The sequence below is a fragment of the Engystomops pustulosus genome, chromosome 11 (genome assembly GCF_040894005.1).
Source record: "Engystomops pustulosus chromosome 11, aEngPut4.maternal, whole genome shotgun sequence".
NCBI lineage: Eukaryota > Metazoa > Chordata > Amphibia > Anura > Leptodactylidae > Engystomops > Engystomops pustulosus.
In genome coordinates, this window is record NC_092421.1 from 2,257,215 (window position 1) to 2,273,362 (window position 16,148).

Sequence of the window (16,148 nt, forward strand, 5' to 3'; positions counted from 1 at the left end):
CATGGACAAGGACAAAAAGCAGATGGTTGAGAGGATATTAGATGTGACCCTAGAGATCATCTACCTGCTAACTGGAGAGGTGAGAGGTCCTGCGAATGATGTCACATGATGTCACCTGTACCACTGTTACCCAAGGGCTGGTTATGTAATCCATATTTTACATTGATTATTGTATGCCGACACCAGTTATGGAGGCTACTCCGTTATAATGTATAATGGTAAAATGTACCCTTGTTCTGTGTAGTTGACCGCTCCTGGTTTTGGAAAAAAACGGATGAAATAACTGAGATGTGAACTGGTGCTTAAAGTTAGAAAATTTTAAACTTCGAAAATGGAGAACTCTCAAAGATTTTCACCAAATTACCATCTTTTCATAACTAAACGCCAAAGATATCAACCAAATTTTTCAACTAACAATAAGTTTCATGTGTGATGAGAAAACATCACTCTTTTACAGAAGTTGCCATTACTGCCTTGCTGATAATCCCTGAATTTTTATCAAGTGATTCAGCATTCCTGCTTCTTACTCTTATGCTTTCTGCCGACTCTCCATGGATCTTTGTTTACACGTCTGAACTGGAGGAGCTGTAGCAGAAGAGTTATTTCCTCCCCTTCCTCAATTCCTTTGTCTATCAGAAAGACCAGGCTATGAGAGAGAGAGGCACAGCGGGTGCCGGCAATATTACGTATTAGAGGAATGAAAAACCGGAAGCTTCCAAAGTTACAAGCTTTTAGTGACAGGTGTCAGGTTTTAAAATAAGGGCCTGGTCATAGTCGTAGCAGAGCTCCTGAGACCATCTGGTGCTAGGACCCTGATATATTCCACCCGTATTTTCCTATTCATATACAGGATTATGCATTAACAAAAAAGATGAGTGGTGAGAGTGAAGAGTGGAGGAGGCACCGGCTTCCTATGATGCAGTCTGCACCTCGGACTATTGATAGAGGCGATGAGCGGAGGATCCTGGAGCTCACCAACAAGATCATTCATCTGCTCGGGGGAGAGGTGAGTGCTGCTGTATTACTGTGTGCTAAGGTAGTGAGTCTTTTTGGTTTTTTTTAGCTCTGTTAAAAGTCACAAGGTTTCAATCTGCAACGTATGCATAAAGACTTTTGTTACAAAGGTGCAGCAGAACTTTCATGGTCATAGAACATGTATTCTATGTGTCTATGAGGAATACATGTCACACCTAGAAGAGGTTTTATGACATCCCACGCGTCAAGGGAAACTGGTGACAGGTTCCAGTAGAGATTCAACACTACATAACAAAGATGTATTTAGCTATTCTGTACACTACTTTGTTTTAGATTTATGCACTTTTAAAGTTTACTTGGCTCCCTGCCAGCTCACGCTCACAAGTCCCAGGAGTTGCACTTTCGAAATGGTAACAAGTGCGCCTGCTCATTATTATTCAGCCCAAACCCCCTCCTTCATGCTTCCAATATTCAACCTCCCACTAATGACTTAGGCTCTCACTAATTACATAGACTTTTTAATCCCGACATGCACAGTGAGTAGCAAGGTGTCCCTTCGATGTGCAGTTTTATTATGCAGTGCTACGCTGTCTTACACACACACACAGTCAGCTCTGCTATGCCTCCCCCTTCCCTATGATAAAGACCTTATCTTGCCTGTAGTTGTTAGAGTAGGTCTCTTCAAGTTGCTTGCTGGCAGGAAGTGCCATTGTCTGTAGTGCGCCTGAGCTGGTTTTGTAATGCAGGGGGAGGGGCACAAGGCAGTGAGTACATTTCTTTAATGGGATTTTATTATGTAACTGTGTGAAGATAATTTCCCGTAGTGATGTTGTCCCTTTGAAATAAGATAGCTGTCCTTGGATTCAACCACCCACACTCTCTTCCAGTGATAGCCACACATGTCATTGAGTCCTTCCTGGCCACCTGGATTCAGTGATTATTACCATAGGATGGCTATACCGTAACTTATGGGCATTTCATATGCAAAAACAGTTTGTTTCTTTGTGCAATCACTCCAGCAGTGGTGGTCGTATCCAAAGACAAGAATCTAGATTCTAAGATACAACATGGCTACATTTATGGGAAATTGTCTCCACAAAGGGACATTTTTTTTAATAATGTCATATTGAAGAAATATATCTACATGGCAGGTGAATTAAATGATAGTCAATGCCCAGATGAGAACACCCTTTAAGTTCATTTCAAAGATTCTTTGCCTTTCCGAACACAATATTGGATCCCCCTCCAAACCTCACACCACCAAGTTATCTCAGAGATCATGAATTATTACCCAGTATAAATTTACCCAAGTTTTAAATGCAGAAAGACATTAACTCAAGTGGAATTCACACACATGCTCTATCTTATCGTCTGGGCACCTTGCATGCCTATGGAGAGAGGAGGGGAGCACTCATCCCTCTGCCTCTCCAGCCAAACGTGTGCTATGCTTGGGTCTATTCCGGGTGTGGCACATGTTTGTGTGCATATATCCTTAGGCCTCATGCACACAAATGTATGAAAAAGGGTGTATATATGTGTAGCATTTTGATGGCCATATTGTGCAATGTACCGTAAGTAAGACAGGAAAAAATATAAACATGTCTTACTTTTTCATGTATTTCCATTCCATATGCCCCATAGAAGTCTATGGGAAAGTATAACATACATGTTGCATGCACTTATGCACCCTACGCTGCCGTATATACGTGCAATATCCAGGGAGATGAGAACCAGTGGGGGGGGGGGGAGCATCCTGTCATACAGCCATCATTGTGCTCATGCAAGTGAAAAATGTCTTTTATTTACGCCCAAAATACAGCTGTATATACAGAGCAGGAAAGAACAGCCGTATGTGTGCACGAGGCCTAATCCAGACGCTGCTCATGGAAACCTTTCTGTTTGTAATGGAGAAACAATAGATGTAAATAAACTACATTGGATAAATACACTCACCGGCCACTTTATTAGGTACAGCATGCTAGTAACGGGTTGGACCCCCTTTTGCCTTCAGAGCTGCCTCAATTCTTCGTGGCATAGATACAACAAGGTGCTGGAAGCTCCTCAGAGATTTTGCTCCATAGTGACATGATGGCATCACACAGTTGCCGCAGATTTGTCGGCTGCACATCCATGATGCGAATCTCCCGTTCCACCACATCCCAAAGATGCTCTATTGGATTGAGATCTGGTGACTGTGGAGGCCATTTGTGTCCAGTGACCTCATTGTCATGTTCAAGAAACCAGTCTGAGATGATTCCAGCTTTATGACATGGCGCATTATCCTGCTGAAAGTAGCCATCAGATGTTACAGGGTACATTGTGCTCATAAAGGGATGGACATGGGCAGCAACAATACTCAGGTAGGCTGTGGCGTTACCAAGGGGCCCAAAGACACCATGACACCACCACCAGCCTGACCCGCTGATACAAGGCAGGATGGATCCATGGCACCACCACCACCAGCCTGACCCGCTGATACAAGGCAGGATGGATCCATGACACCACCACCACCAGCCTGACCCGCTGATACAAGGCAGGATGGATCCATGACACCACCACCACCAGCCTGACCCGCTGATACAAGGCAGGATGGATCCATGACACCACCACCACCAGCCTGACCCGCTGATACAAGGCAGGATGGATCCATGACACCACCACCACCAGCCTGAGCCGCTGATACAAGGCAGGATGGATCCATGACACCACCACCACCAGCCTGAGCCGCTGATACAAGGCAGGATGGATCCATGACACCACCACCACCAGCCTGAGCCGCTGATACAAGGCAGGATGGATCCATGACACCACCACCACCAGCCTGAGCCGCTGATACAAGGCAGGATGGATCCATGACACCACCACCACCAGCCTGAGCCGCTGATACAAGGCAGGATGGATCCATGACACCACCACCACCAGCCTGAGCCGCTGATACAAGGCAGGATGGATCCATGACACCACCACCACCAGCCTGAGCCGCTGATACAAGGCAGGATGGATCCATGACACCACCACCACCAGCCTGAGCCGCTGATACAAGGCAGGATGGATCCATGACACCCCCACCACCAGCCTGACCCGCTGATACAAGGCAGGATGGATCCATGACACCACCACCACCAGCCTGACCCGCTGATACAAGGCAGGATGGATCCATGACACCACCACCACCAGCCTGACCCGCTGATACAAGGCAGGATGGATCCATGACACCACCACCACCAGCCTGAGCCGCTGATACAAGGCAGGATGGATCCATGACACCAGCACCACCAGCCTGAGCCGCTGATACAAGGCAGGATGGATCCATGACACCACCACCACCAGCCTGACCCGCTGATACAAGGCAGGATGGATCCATGACACCACCACCACCAGCCTGAGCCGTTGATACAAGGCAGGATGGATCCATGCGTTCATGTTGTTGACGCCAAATTCTGACCCTACCATCCGAATGTCGCAGCAGAAATCGAGACTCATCAGACCAGGCAACGTTTTTCCAATCTTCTACTGTCCAATTTCGATGAGCTTGTGCAAATTGTAGCCTCAGTTTCCTGTTCTTAGCTGAAAGGAGTGGCACCCGGTGTGGTCTTCTGCTGCTGTAGCCCATCTGCCTCAAAGTTGGACGTACTGTGCGTTCAGAGATGCTCTTCTGCCTACCTTGGTTGTAACGGGTGGTGATTTGAGTCACTGTTGCCTTTCTATCAGCTCGAACCAGTCTGCCCATTCTCCTCTGACCTCTGGCATCAACAAGGCATTTCCGCCCACAGAACTGCCGCTCACTGGATGTTTTTTCTTTTTGGGACCATTCTCTGTAAACCCTAGAGATGGTTGTGCGTGAAAATCCCAGTAGATCAGCAGTTTCTGAAATACTCAGACCAGCCCTTCTGGCACCAACAACCATGCCACGTTCAAAGGCCACAAATCACCTTTCTTCCCCATACTGATGCTCGGGAGAACTGCAGGAGATTGTCTTGACCATGTCTACATGCCTAAATGCACTGCCGCCATGTGATTGGCTGATAAGAAATTAAGTCTTAACGAGCAGTTGGACAGGTGTACCTAATAAAGTGGCCGGTGAGTGTATATTGGGGCAGGAAGAGGGGGATGGGTGATCAATCCCTTAAAGTGTTATTCCCACAAAGACAAGTTTCTTATATGAAAACTGTAAAGTAACCTTCTTCTTGGCACTTAAATGTCTCTCTCCAGGCACAATCTACCAAACCCAGCTTTCCGTATCCTCCCTGCTTCATGACTTTTCCCTTCCCCTTCCTGCTGCTCGGCATAAAGAGCTCCGTCCTTTCTCCCCATTCTTGTGTCCATTGCATAGAGTACACTGGACAGCGGACCTACCCCTCCTATTTTTGAACCCAAAATACAAACTAGCAAAATAGCAATTCCAGCTGGCCCATAACCTTGTTCCAATAGATGTGCAGTTTTGGGCACCGCCACAGCATGTGTACAAGGTCCGCATCTATTAAGATGCACTTCATTAGTTTTCCTAAAGCGCTTTAATGGTTTTGGCGTGCAGTGTACTCCGTGCACAATATTTATCTGAGAGATGTTATTTGTATGTTCTCTCCGTGTTTGCGTGGGTTTCCTCCCGGTCCTCCGGTTTCCTCCCACACTCCATGCATACTGGTAGGTGATTAGATTGTGAGCCCCATTGGGGACAGGGACCAATTTGACAGCTTTGTGCAGCGCTGCGGAATCTGTGTGCACTATATAAATAATAATAATAATTATTATTATTATTATTATTATTATTATTATTATTATAAGACACATTTCTAGTGATCCTCTTAACCATTGAGAGTCAGTCCACTCGTCTATAGATAAGTCCGGCATATTATTTTCCATTTGTCCTTCCTTAGCCGAAGGGTCTATCAGGATTTTTTATTAATATTTTATATACCCAAGACATTAAACGCTTTTTACATGAAGGTTACTCAATGAAATTCTCTCTTTTTTAATAAAGTCTTGTAGATTCTTTGCCAGAACTTATAATAATCACGTGGTGTTAAATTCCTATTTTTTTTGAAGCCCCAAAAAGGCAAAATACTTCTGCCCCATTGAGTTATTTATCTAATTCTATTTAGAATGTTTTTAAAACGATAGTGATTAAGCTTTATTTTTTTTATATTTAATCTCGACCTGTTTCCTTGCACATAAGGTTCCTATAAGATGCAATGATGTCGCTATCTATTTGTCAATGGAAGAATGGGAATATTTAGAAGAACATAAGAATCTTTATAAGGACATATTAACAGAGTCGCCTCAGTCACGCTCACAGTCAGGTAAGTACCAGCTGTCTAGGAGAGTTTGACTTCAACTTTGTAGCTTGAGCCACGTGTATGAAGCGTGAATGCGTCTCCTACAGATGGATCCAGAATCAAGAAGTTACCAGAAGGAATCTGCGATTATACAAAGGAAGATTACAATATTCTGCCGGATTATCAGGTAGACTTCATCAGATGTGATAAATGTTTTTTTCTTTAATTATTGGCTGTGTGTGTTCTCTGTTTTCATACAGAGTTCTCTTAACCTTCTCCAACTTTCTCCTTATCTGAAAATTATGGGGAATTTAGGCAGAATACCGGACGTGTATTAAAGAAGAAGCCGATTCGACAGAAAAAAATGTGAATGTCAGGATCGACGAGCAATTTAACAAAGAGAAGATTGTAACAGGTATCATCAGACCAGAGTATTCTATGTATGTAACTATAAAGACGTCTCAAAATAAACGCCGGTCCCAAAAGTAGGACCCTCATCTTATGGACATTTACACTGAACCTGTTACCTGGAATGTCATTTTTAGCTGGTGTCAGGTTCCAGTAGCCTCTGCTGTGCTGATTTTAAAAATGCTTTGTCAGCTTTCCGAATCATTTCAGTACTTTCTATAAGTTTAATTCACATTACCTTGCTCCCTGCCAGCAGCTCGTGGTGGGGACCGAGAGGGGGCTGCTGCAGCCTGTGTGTTCCATATCTTGATTATATGCTATAAATGTCCAGCACCCCTTTAATTATTGTTACATTGAAACCAAACGTCAGAAACAAGCCTGTCTCACCATTTGCTTAACCCCTTAATGATTATCAAGTCATGGGATTGTTAAGGGAGTATCACAGACTGTGCACTCCATAAATAGAGGGTGCCTGCTGCATAATGCAGCAAACACCCACAGATATTACCTGTGATTGGCGCTAATTGTTTCCTTTCACAGGGAACCCCCCACAAAGCAAACACAGTACCTGTTAGATGTCATCTCACTCACCTGCTCCTCCACCCTCAGGAATTTCTTCAGCCACAGTCAGAGTCAACTTCAGGTGTCAATAGGCCCCTGGGCAACAGAGCCGCAGTGGGCCCCTTTGTAGTGAACTTATGTGGCTGCATTAAAAATTCAAATCCTAAATTATTTACTAGTTTATCATCCCAAACAGCCCTCTCATGGTTATTTTATATACAGCCCCCTCATGGTTATTTTATATAATCCCCCTTACAATCTATATATTCATTAGATACTGCCCCCCTCATCCCCATGGGCTCTATGTACCGCCTTATGTGGGGCCCCCCCAGCAGCTCTGGGCCTTGGCACTGACCCAGGTATGCCCAGTGCTGGCGCCAGGTCCTGACCACAGTGTCAGCCTCAGTGAGGAAGGGGGTATCTTGACTGTATACCGAAGCTCCCTGCCTCCGTGACGGTAGGCTCCATGACTGCGCACAGCGGCTGCCCTCCTCCATGACTGCGTAGAGCGGCTGCCCTCCTCCATGACTGCGTAGAGCGGCTGCCCTCCTCCATGACTGCGTAGAGCGGCTGCCCTCCTCCATGACTGCGTAGAGCGGCTGCCCTCCTCCATGACTGCGCACAGCGGCTGCCCTCCTCCATGACTGCGCACAGCGGCTGCCCGCCTTTATTACTGTATTTTTTTAAAAATCCTCCTCTACGCTCTAAATACATTGCCATAGTTGCCCCGAGACTACACATCTTGCCCACATTTACTAATAGCAGTGCAGTCTTCACTATGTGCAGTTCCCTGTGTAGTTTGCAGGGGGCGCCAGATTCAGGATTTCTGGTGCCTGTTCTTCATGAATCTGGCGCCCCTGCACTGTCCAGACAGAGGGCACCACTTTTTTTTGATGCAGCTTTAACATAGGGAGGATGACACATTTCTGTCAGACTTTTCATGATAAATGTGGCGCACAGTGCGACTGCGCATCGGACGCCCCTTCAGGCAGAAGTTTGTGTCGTATGAAGAATAGTGCAGCCGCAACACAAAACTAATGTGGCACAGGCAATTCTTAAAAGGGTTTTCCCATGAAAAAAAGTTAGCCCCTATCCATTTCAGTGCTGAGACCTCCGTTGGACCCCTGTTCTCTCCGTCAGACTAATGGAGAAGACGGGAGCACATGACCCTTATGCTTGACAATTTCCATCAGCTCCATAGAGGTTGATGGAGCAGAACAGTCATGTGCGGCCGTCTGTTCAATTAGTCTGATGGAGTGAGGAGGAGTCCACAGAGGTATGTGGGACCTTATAGAACCCCTCGTTTTCGTGATCTGTAGGCATCTCATCACTGAGCCCCCAACTGATCAGCAAGTTAGATCCTATCCCATGGAAAGGGCCTCACTTTTCTTTGTGGGAAACACCCTTTAAGTACCTGTGCACGCAGTTTGCACTAGAAAGAACGTGCAAATTGGTGCGCAGATCTTAGTAAATGTGGCCCAAATGTATATCAAAAGGACTGACACATACTAGGGAATTCATTTATAATGGTCTTTTTGAGATTCTATGAAAACTGAAAAAAATATAAACTATACAAAAAACTATTTCTTATTTTCAACTATCCCTATGTGTTCTGTACAAAAAACACTGCAAAATCTTTTAAGTTCATGCACAAAAAAAAATAAATAGAAAAAATAGAGCAATGAGTATAAATATCCACTAAAAATTCCCCGGTCATCAAAGCCTTAAAGGCCTGGACAGCAAGAAGTTAAACTATCACCGTGACTTTACTTTGCAAAACAAAAGAATATTTCTAATAATAATAAGTGACGATGATTCTTTTCCCAACAGATGAAGGAATTGAAAACTTGGTGGAACATTTCGTTTCATCTCCAGATCATGAAGAAAATTCTCAGAATATCCCAGAAGATCATTCCGGAGAACAGTCCATGACCTCAGTCCAGCGCAGTGACCTGTGTACTGGTCCTATCACTCACAATGATCCTTCATCTGATCGGGTGCCTATTGCTGAAGATACGAGTGTCACAGAGAAGCCGCTATTCACATTCACTGATGGGGGGAGGATTCCTACACAGAGGACGGATGACAGAATATTTCCCTGTTTAGAATGTGGAAAACATTTTACCAAGAAATTCGATCTTGTCAGACACCAGAAGATCCACACGGGGGAGAAGCCATTTTCATGTTCTGAGTGTGAGAAATGCTTTAGACATAAATCGGATCTTGTTAAACATCAGAGAACTCACACGGGGGAGAAGCCATATTCCTGTTTAGAATGTGGGAAATGTTTTAGGCAAACTTCTGCTGTCATTGGGCATCTGAGAACTCACACAGGCGAGAAGCCCTTCTTGTGTCCGGAATGTGGGAAATGTTTTACCAAGGGATCGGAGCTTGAGAAACATCAGAGAATTCACACGGGGGAGAAGCCATTTTGCTGTTCGGAATGTGGGAAATGTTTTATACAGAAATCGGATCTTTTTAATCATCAGAGAATTCACACGGGGGAGAAGCCATATTCATGTTTGGAATGTGGGAAATATTTTGCCCATAAATCAAACCTTATAAGACACCAAAGAAACTACACAGGGGAGAATCCGTTCCCATGTCCAGATTGTGATAAACGTTTTACCAGTAAATCGTGTCTCTCTCACCATCAGAAATCTCACACTGGCCAGAGGCCGTTTTCATGCTTGAAGTGTGGACAGAGTTTTTTCAGTAAGTCATTGCTTGGTGACCATCAGAAATCTCACCGAGGAGAGAAGCCATTTTCATGCTTACAGTGTGGGAAATGCTTTAGCAGGCGATGGAGTCTTCTCGAGCATCAGAAAACCCACACAAGGAAGAAGCCATATTAATGCACAGAGTGTGGCAAAGGTTTTTCTCTGAAACCTCGTTTTCTTAAACATCTGATAACTCATGCAGGAAACACTGATGCATTTTTTGTTGGGCATCAGAGCAGCTTTTTACATATGGGGAAGGGGGAAGATGATTTACAAAAAAGTCTGGGCCAGGACGTCAAATAAGCCGAAGAGTAGAAAACCACGATGGGGCACAGCAAGACGTGGTGCGGGGAGGACACCAAGAGCGGCGGGGAACGGGCCGTTTCGTCCACCTGTGTGCTCTCTCAAGCCTCAGACATCACCGCTTCTGGGGCCCGGGTATAAAAGCCTCTCGGGGAAGTCATCATGGTAACATCAAACCACTGTATCAGAAGTCTTCCAAAGTGTTATCATTGTGATTAAACAAACATAGAACACTAGACACAGATATGTTAAAAACAACCAGTATAGCCTATCCTTTATGTTAAAGGGGTTTTCCCCTAAACACAAGTTAGGCCTTATTCCCAGGATAGGGCCTAACTTGCTGACCGATGAGGGTCTCCGTGCTGAGACCCCCACAGATCATGAATACAAGGGGTCCGATGGGGTCTCACGTACCTCTGTCGGACCCCTCGTTGCTCCGTCAGACTAATGGAGCAGGCGGCCGCACCTGACCATTCTGCTTCATTAATCTCTCGGACCCCTTGTTTTCCTGATCTGCAAGTTAGGCCCACTTGTGTTCATGGGAAAACGCCTTTAACACCGTAGGCCACAAAAAGACGCAAAGGCTTAGAGGAGCAAATGTAAAATGAACTATGTGATCACAAAAATACAAATAAATCATTGCGGTAATTTAAACCCATAACTCCTAGAGCATGATATTTAATGATATATATGGCTTCCTGACGCAGTAGAATCAAAGAGCGATCACCTCCAGTAGGAACTATGTCCACTCTTTGTAACCCTCCAAACCATAGAACGTAAGGGTTCCCACTATAACATTCCCTACGTGGGCTATCAACCTAGGGCAACCATTGCCCGTGCTGACAGAATGAAAGTGTTCTCTGATCCTAACGGATAAACACCTAATGGTTTTGGCAATGTAATATATTCCACTAGGGCAAATCATAACATAGACCACTGGTGGTTCTGCAGGTAATAAATGTCTTAACCCTGTGGGAAAACCCTCGATCTGAATGGCCTTGCTCAATTACAATGACCACAGTCCTATCACGCGTTTCGGTAACTGATCGGGTATATAAGGTTATGGGAGGGGTTTCTGGAAGCAGGATTGCCTCAGCACAGAGGTTGCATTTGTTAGAGTAGGATTTAAGATATCCTCTTTTAGTGTGCGTTGGCTGTTTCTAATCAATAGGCATCTTGTAAAGAACAACTCAGATTACTGCCGATTCGGGTTTATTTGGTTTCACAAATCTATATAGAAAAACAAGGGAGAAATACAAAAGGAGGAGCATTTAAATCAAAACAAATCACGGTCATGTAGTCTTCCCTGCTGTCGCACATTCACGTCAGGATAATGCATTTCGGAAGTTCTTTAGCCTTCATTGTTTTGGTTATTATCCACGATGCCGGTGCCATCTTAAAATGAAGTCTCTGTTACAATGCTTTTTGGAAAAAAAGTAGAAATTACAGGATTTGATCCATCAGCTAGGTTTACCTTAACACATTAACCCCTCCAGAAGCTTCATAGACGTTCCTAAACCCGGTATTAGTACTGTGAGGATGGCAGGTCGTAGCAAAACTACTGCAGCTCTTGAAAACATTATAAAACCTATACAAATATGTTATCCCCGTGATCGCACTGACCCAGAGAATAAAGTAGACCTGTCATTTGGGGCGCACAGTGAAAGATGTAAAATCCAAGCCCATAAGAAAACGGCACAAATGTGTTTTGTCACCATTTTGACTCCATTTGGAATGGCATGGAATATTCAATACCAGCACTATGAAGTGCAATTTGTTACGCAGAAAACAAGCCATCGCAGAGCTCTTTATGTGTAAAAGTAAAAAAGTTATAGATTTTTGAAGGTGAGAAGTGAAAAATGGCTAATGAAAAAACAAAAAAGGGCCTGGTCGTTAAAGGGAACCTGTCACCAGGAGCCATTTTTAGCGCTCCCCCAGTCCCCACAGAGCATAGTACATACACTGCCAAAGTGTTTTTGTATTAAAAATTGGTTTTACAGAAAAAAAAGATGTTATATTGTACCTTTCACATAGCTCCCAACCGTCCCGATTTTGACGGGACTTTCCCGTTTTTCTTACCTCTGCCCCGCGTCACGGGCAGCTATGAGATTGTCACGGATTTTCCCCCCAGGTCCCGCGCTGTGTCCGCATAGTAAATACTTTGAAAGCCTGAACTGATAGTACAGAATGGCTTCTACAGACATCGGGCAGGGAATCCTTAGCGTGTCGGGTTAGCGGAGAGCAGGGACCACGTCATCAGGTTCAGATCTCTATCCATATATGGTCACTGCATCTCCTAGGGTTCCCCAGAGCAGACATCGGGAGGGAATCCTTTTCAGAGAAGTGTCGGCTTAGTGGAGAGCAGGGACCACGTCATCAGCTTCAGATCACCATCTGTCCATATATGGTCACTGCATCTCCTAGGGTTCCCCAGAGCAGACATCGGGCAGGGAATCCTTTTCAGAGAAGTGTCGGCTTAGCGGAGAGCAGGGACCATGTCATCAGGTTCAGATCTCTATCCATATATGGTCACTGCATCTCCTAGGGTTCCCCAGAGCAGACATCGGGCAGGGAATCCTTTTCAGAGAAGTGTCGGGTTAGTGGAGAGCAGGGACCACGTCATCAGGTGCAGATCTCTGTCCATATATGATCACTGCATCTCCTAGGGTTCCCCAGAGCAGACATCGGGCAGGGAATCCTTTTCTGAGAAGTGTCGGCTTAGCGGAGAGCAGGGACCACGTCATCAGGTCAGATCTCTATCCATATATGGTCACTGCATCTCCTAGGGTTCCCCAGAGCAGACATCGGGCAGGGAATCCTTTTCAGAGAAGTGTCGGGTTAGCGGAGAGCAGGGACCACGTCATCAGGTCAGATCAGTATCTCTCCATATATGGTCTCCAGGGCTTCCCCAGACACAAGCTCTTTATGTAATTAAATTAAATAAAGTTTTGGCCAGGCTGAGATTCGAACCTGGGACCCTCTGCACCATAGACCGGAGCCTTAACTAACTTAACTATAATCCCAGAGATACAGAGCTGAGGATTTCTGGTAACTAAGAAGTGTTATCTGCCATTTACACTGTGACACAGACTTAATGCACTGATATATAGAGAGGGATCTTCTCAGAGGTTATTATTGTAATTATTGAGACTATTATTATTATTTTTATTATTATGGAGACGATTATTAATAATAGTAAAAATAATAATAATCATCTCAATAATAATAATAAGTCTCAATAATTACAATCATCTCTGAGAAGATTCCTCTCTATATACCAAGGCAGTAAATCTGTGTCACAATGTAACAGTAGTCATAGTTCTTAGTTACCAAAATTCTCAACCTTGATAATCTCAGAGGTCATAGCTCAGTTGGTTGGAACACCGTGACATTATTGTACATGGACACTGCAGGTTCTGGGTTCAAATCCCATAGAGGATAATTTTTTTTTTTTTATTGAAATGATTTTTATTATTATAATATGGCTAAAATTTGGGGCATGGCCAGGGAGTGATTGGGGGTGTGGCTTAGGGGGATCGCCTCTTTCCCTCTTTGTCCCTCTTTCCCTTTCACAAATGTTGGGAGGTATGCTTTCATTAGCATGTGCTGTGTGACTAGGCAGTTGCCAAATGGGAGGGGCTGGAAAGGAGCAGTCCAGCGAGTGCCCCAGGCTGCCGGCTCCTCTCTGCACCTGGTTCCGCCTCCTGGCCAGCTGTATGTAACTGAGCATGCTCAGCACGCTCAGTTACTTACAGTGTACACTGCAATACAAGTGTATTGCAGTGTGAGGGCTTGAGCAAGCGATCGGATGAATGCTTGTTCAAGCCAATAAGTGGAAAATGTAAAAAAAAAGTCAAAATCATTTTATAATAATTAAATAAAAGTTCCCTAATTAGCCCAATTACGTGCCCTTATATAATACGACTAAAAAGAACAACTTTTTGCAAAAAATAAGCCCTCAACCAGATCTGACAACAGAAAAATACAGAAGTTCTGGCCCTGAAAAGTTGTCGATAGTAAAAACAATGCGATTTTCTCCAATATTGGTTTTGCTCAGTAAAATTGAGCAAAGATCAGAAAAACTCTATAGACCCCCAAAATGAATTATCTATACATTGTATCGCACCTCGTAAATAATAAGCCTCGTATGTTCGGATTACCAAAAATAATTAAAGTTTTATAGCCTGTGCATTGTGACAATACAAATCTGCTGTGAATGGCGCGGCTTTGATCCTATGCTCGGCTGTGCGCCCCCATACAGCAGTTTATCACCACATATGGGCTGTCGTGTCACACTCGGGAGAAATTGAGCATCACACCTTCCAGAGCGTTTCATCATTTTAGTCATTATGAAAGTGTTAATGAATGTATTTTCCAAAAAAAAGTCAAAAGTTTCTAAATTGCAGGTCCATTTTGTTTTAACCCATGTGAAGAACCGAAAGGGTTAATAGACTTAATAGAAGTTGTTTTACATACGTTGAGGGGTGTAGTTACTCTAGTTGGGTAATTTATGGGGTTTTACTAGCCTTTCAAAGTAACTTGGAAGCCGGGTTTGTCCCTCAAAATGTGAGTTTTGGTGATTTTAAAAAAAATCGCACCTAAAGTTCTGCGCCTCATAACATCCTAGAGAAGAGAGGACGGATAAAATATCATTCTAACATAAAGCAGACATTCCGGAAATGTTAGTTATCAAGCTTTTGGGTTAGTTTTACTTCCTGTCTGGAATGCAGAATATTTCAAACTTTGAAAAAGATTTTTTTTTTTCCGAAATTTTGCCGAAAGTTAGTCCTCCGGATAACAAAATAAGACATTCTCTAAATCACTGTTATTGACAAAAATCCAGCATTTCGTTGCCAGGCATTGTCTGGATACTGTTTCACTAGGCGCTAGGGAGATCAAGCAAATGGTGAATCCCACTCTCCAAATGGTGCAGGAGGGTATATGGAATGGAACAATGGCACAAATAGATGTAGTGTCCGGAACTAGGGACTGAAGAGTTACTTAGAAGATTGGGAAGGCTGAGATTTGAGAACTCCGGGAGGGTATGAGATAGGACAGCTGTCAGGGGTGGTCCCGCGACCCCTCTGTGTGCCCCCACTCCGATCCGCAACGACTTACCCATCATCGCTTCTGTTTCCGGGTCCACGGCCATCCGCATGCGTCCCTGTATCCTAGGGAGCGCGGGCGCCCGCTTCACAAGATTTAAGGGACCAAAGCAGAATTCTATTTAACCCAGCCTCTTCTTTGTGCCTCTGGCACTCTCTGCACTGCTCCGACAGGGGGAACCAGGTTTTTTTTTGGTGCACCATTAACAAGTGACGTGCAACACATTTCACTGTTACAGCTGATTATTGTAGCCTAAGGATAAAGTACAGGAACTTACCAATTACCAGAGGGCCGTTTGTAGCTAGGGGTCGTCTGTAAGTCGGGTGTTCTTGAAGGGGTTATCCGAGCTCAGGAATAATTTAGGGCCAATTTAAAAATTTAGGGCGGGCTATTTAAAAATAATAAACGTGTACTTACCTCCTCCGGCGCTGCTGATGTCCTGTGCCGCGGTCCATCTGATCTGTGCACCGGTTTGGTTAAAAGGTGCACAGGGAGCTTCGGGCCTGCTGGAAGCTGGAATCCAACACCATCTCCCAGGGCTTACAACACTGAGAGATAAGGACGGATGGGAGGGGCCAGCTGGAAGCTCCCTGTGCGCCATTGTAAACCAACAGGGACACGGAGCAGATGGACCGCGGCGAGGGACATCAGCAGCGCCGGAGGAGGTAAGTACACGTTTATTATTTTTAAATAGCCCACCCCAAGTAACTTTTTATACACGGATAACCCCTTTAAGCAGGGGACCGCCTGTACTCTACACATAGAAGCAGTTTACACTAGAAAAACCGTGCGAAGACTG

General features: G+C 44.6%; 1 pseudogene; it reads left to right on the forward strand.

The window, feature by feature from the left end:
• LOC140106338 (uncharacterized) overlaps positions 1-10,904 on the forward strand; it is a 77,166-nt pseudogene extending 66,262 nt beyond the window's left edge.
• Positions 10,905-16,148: the final 5,244 nt, after the last annotated feature.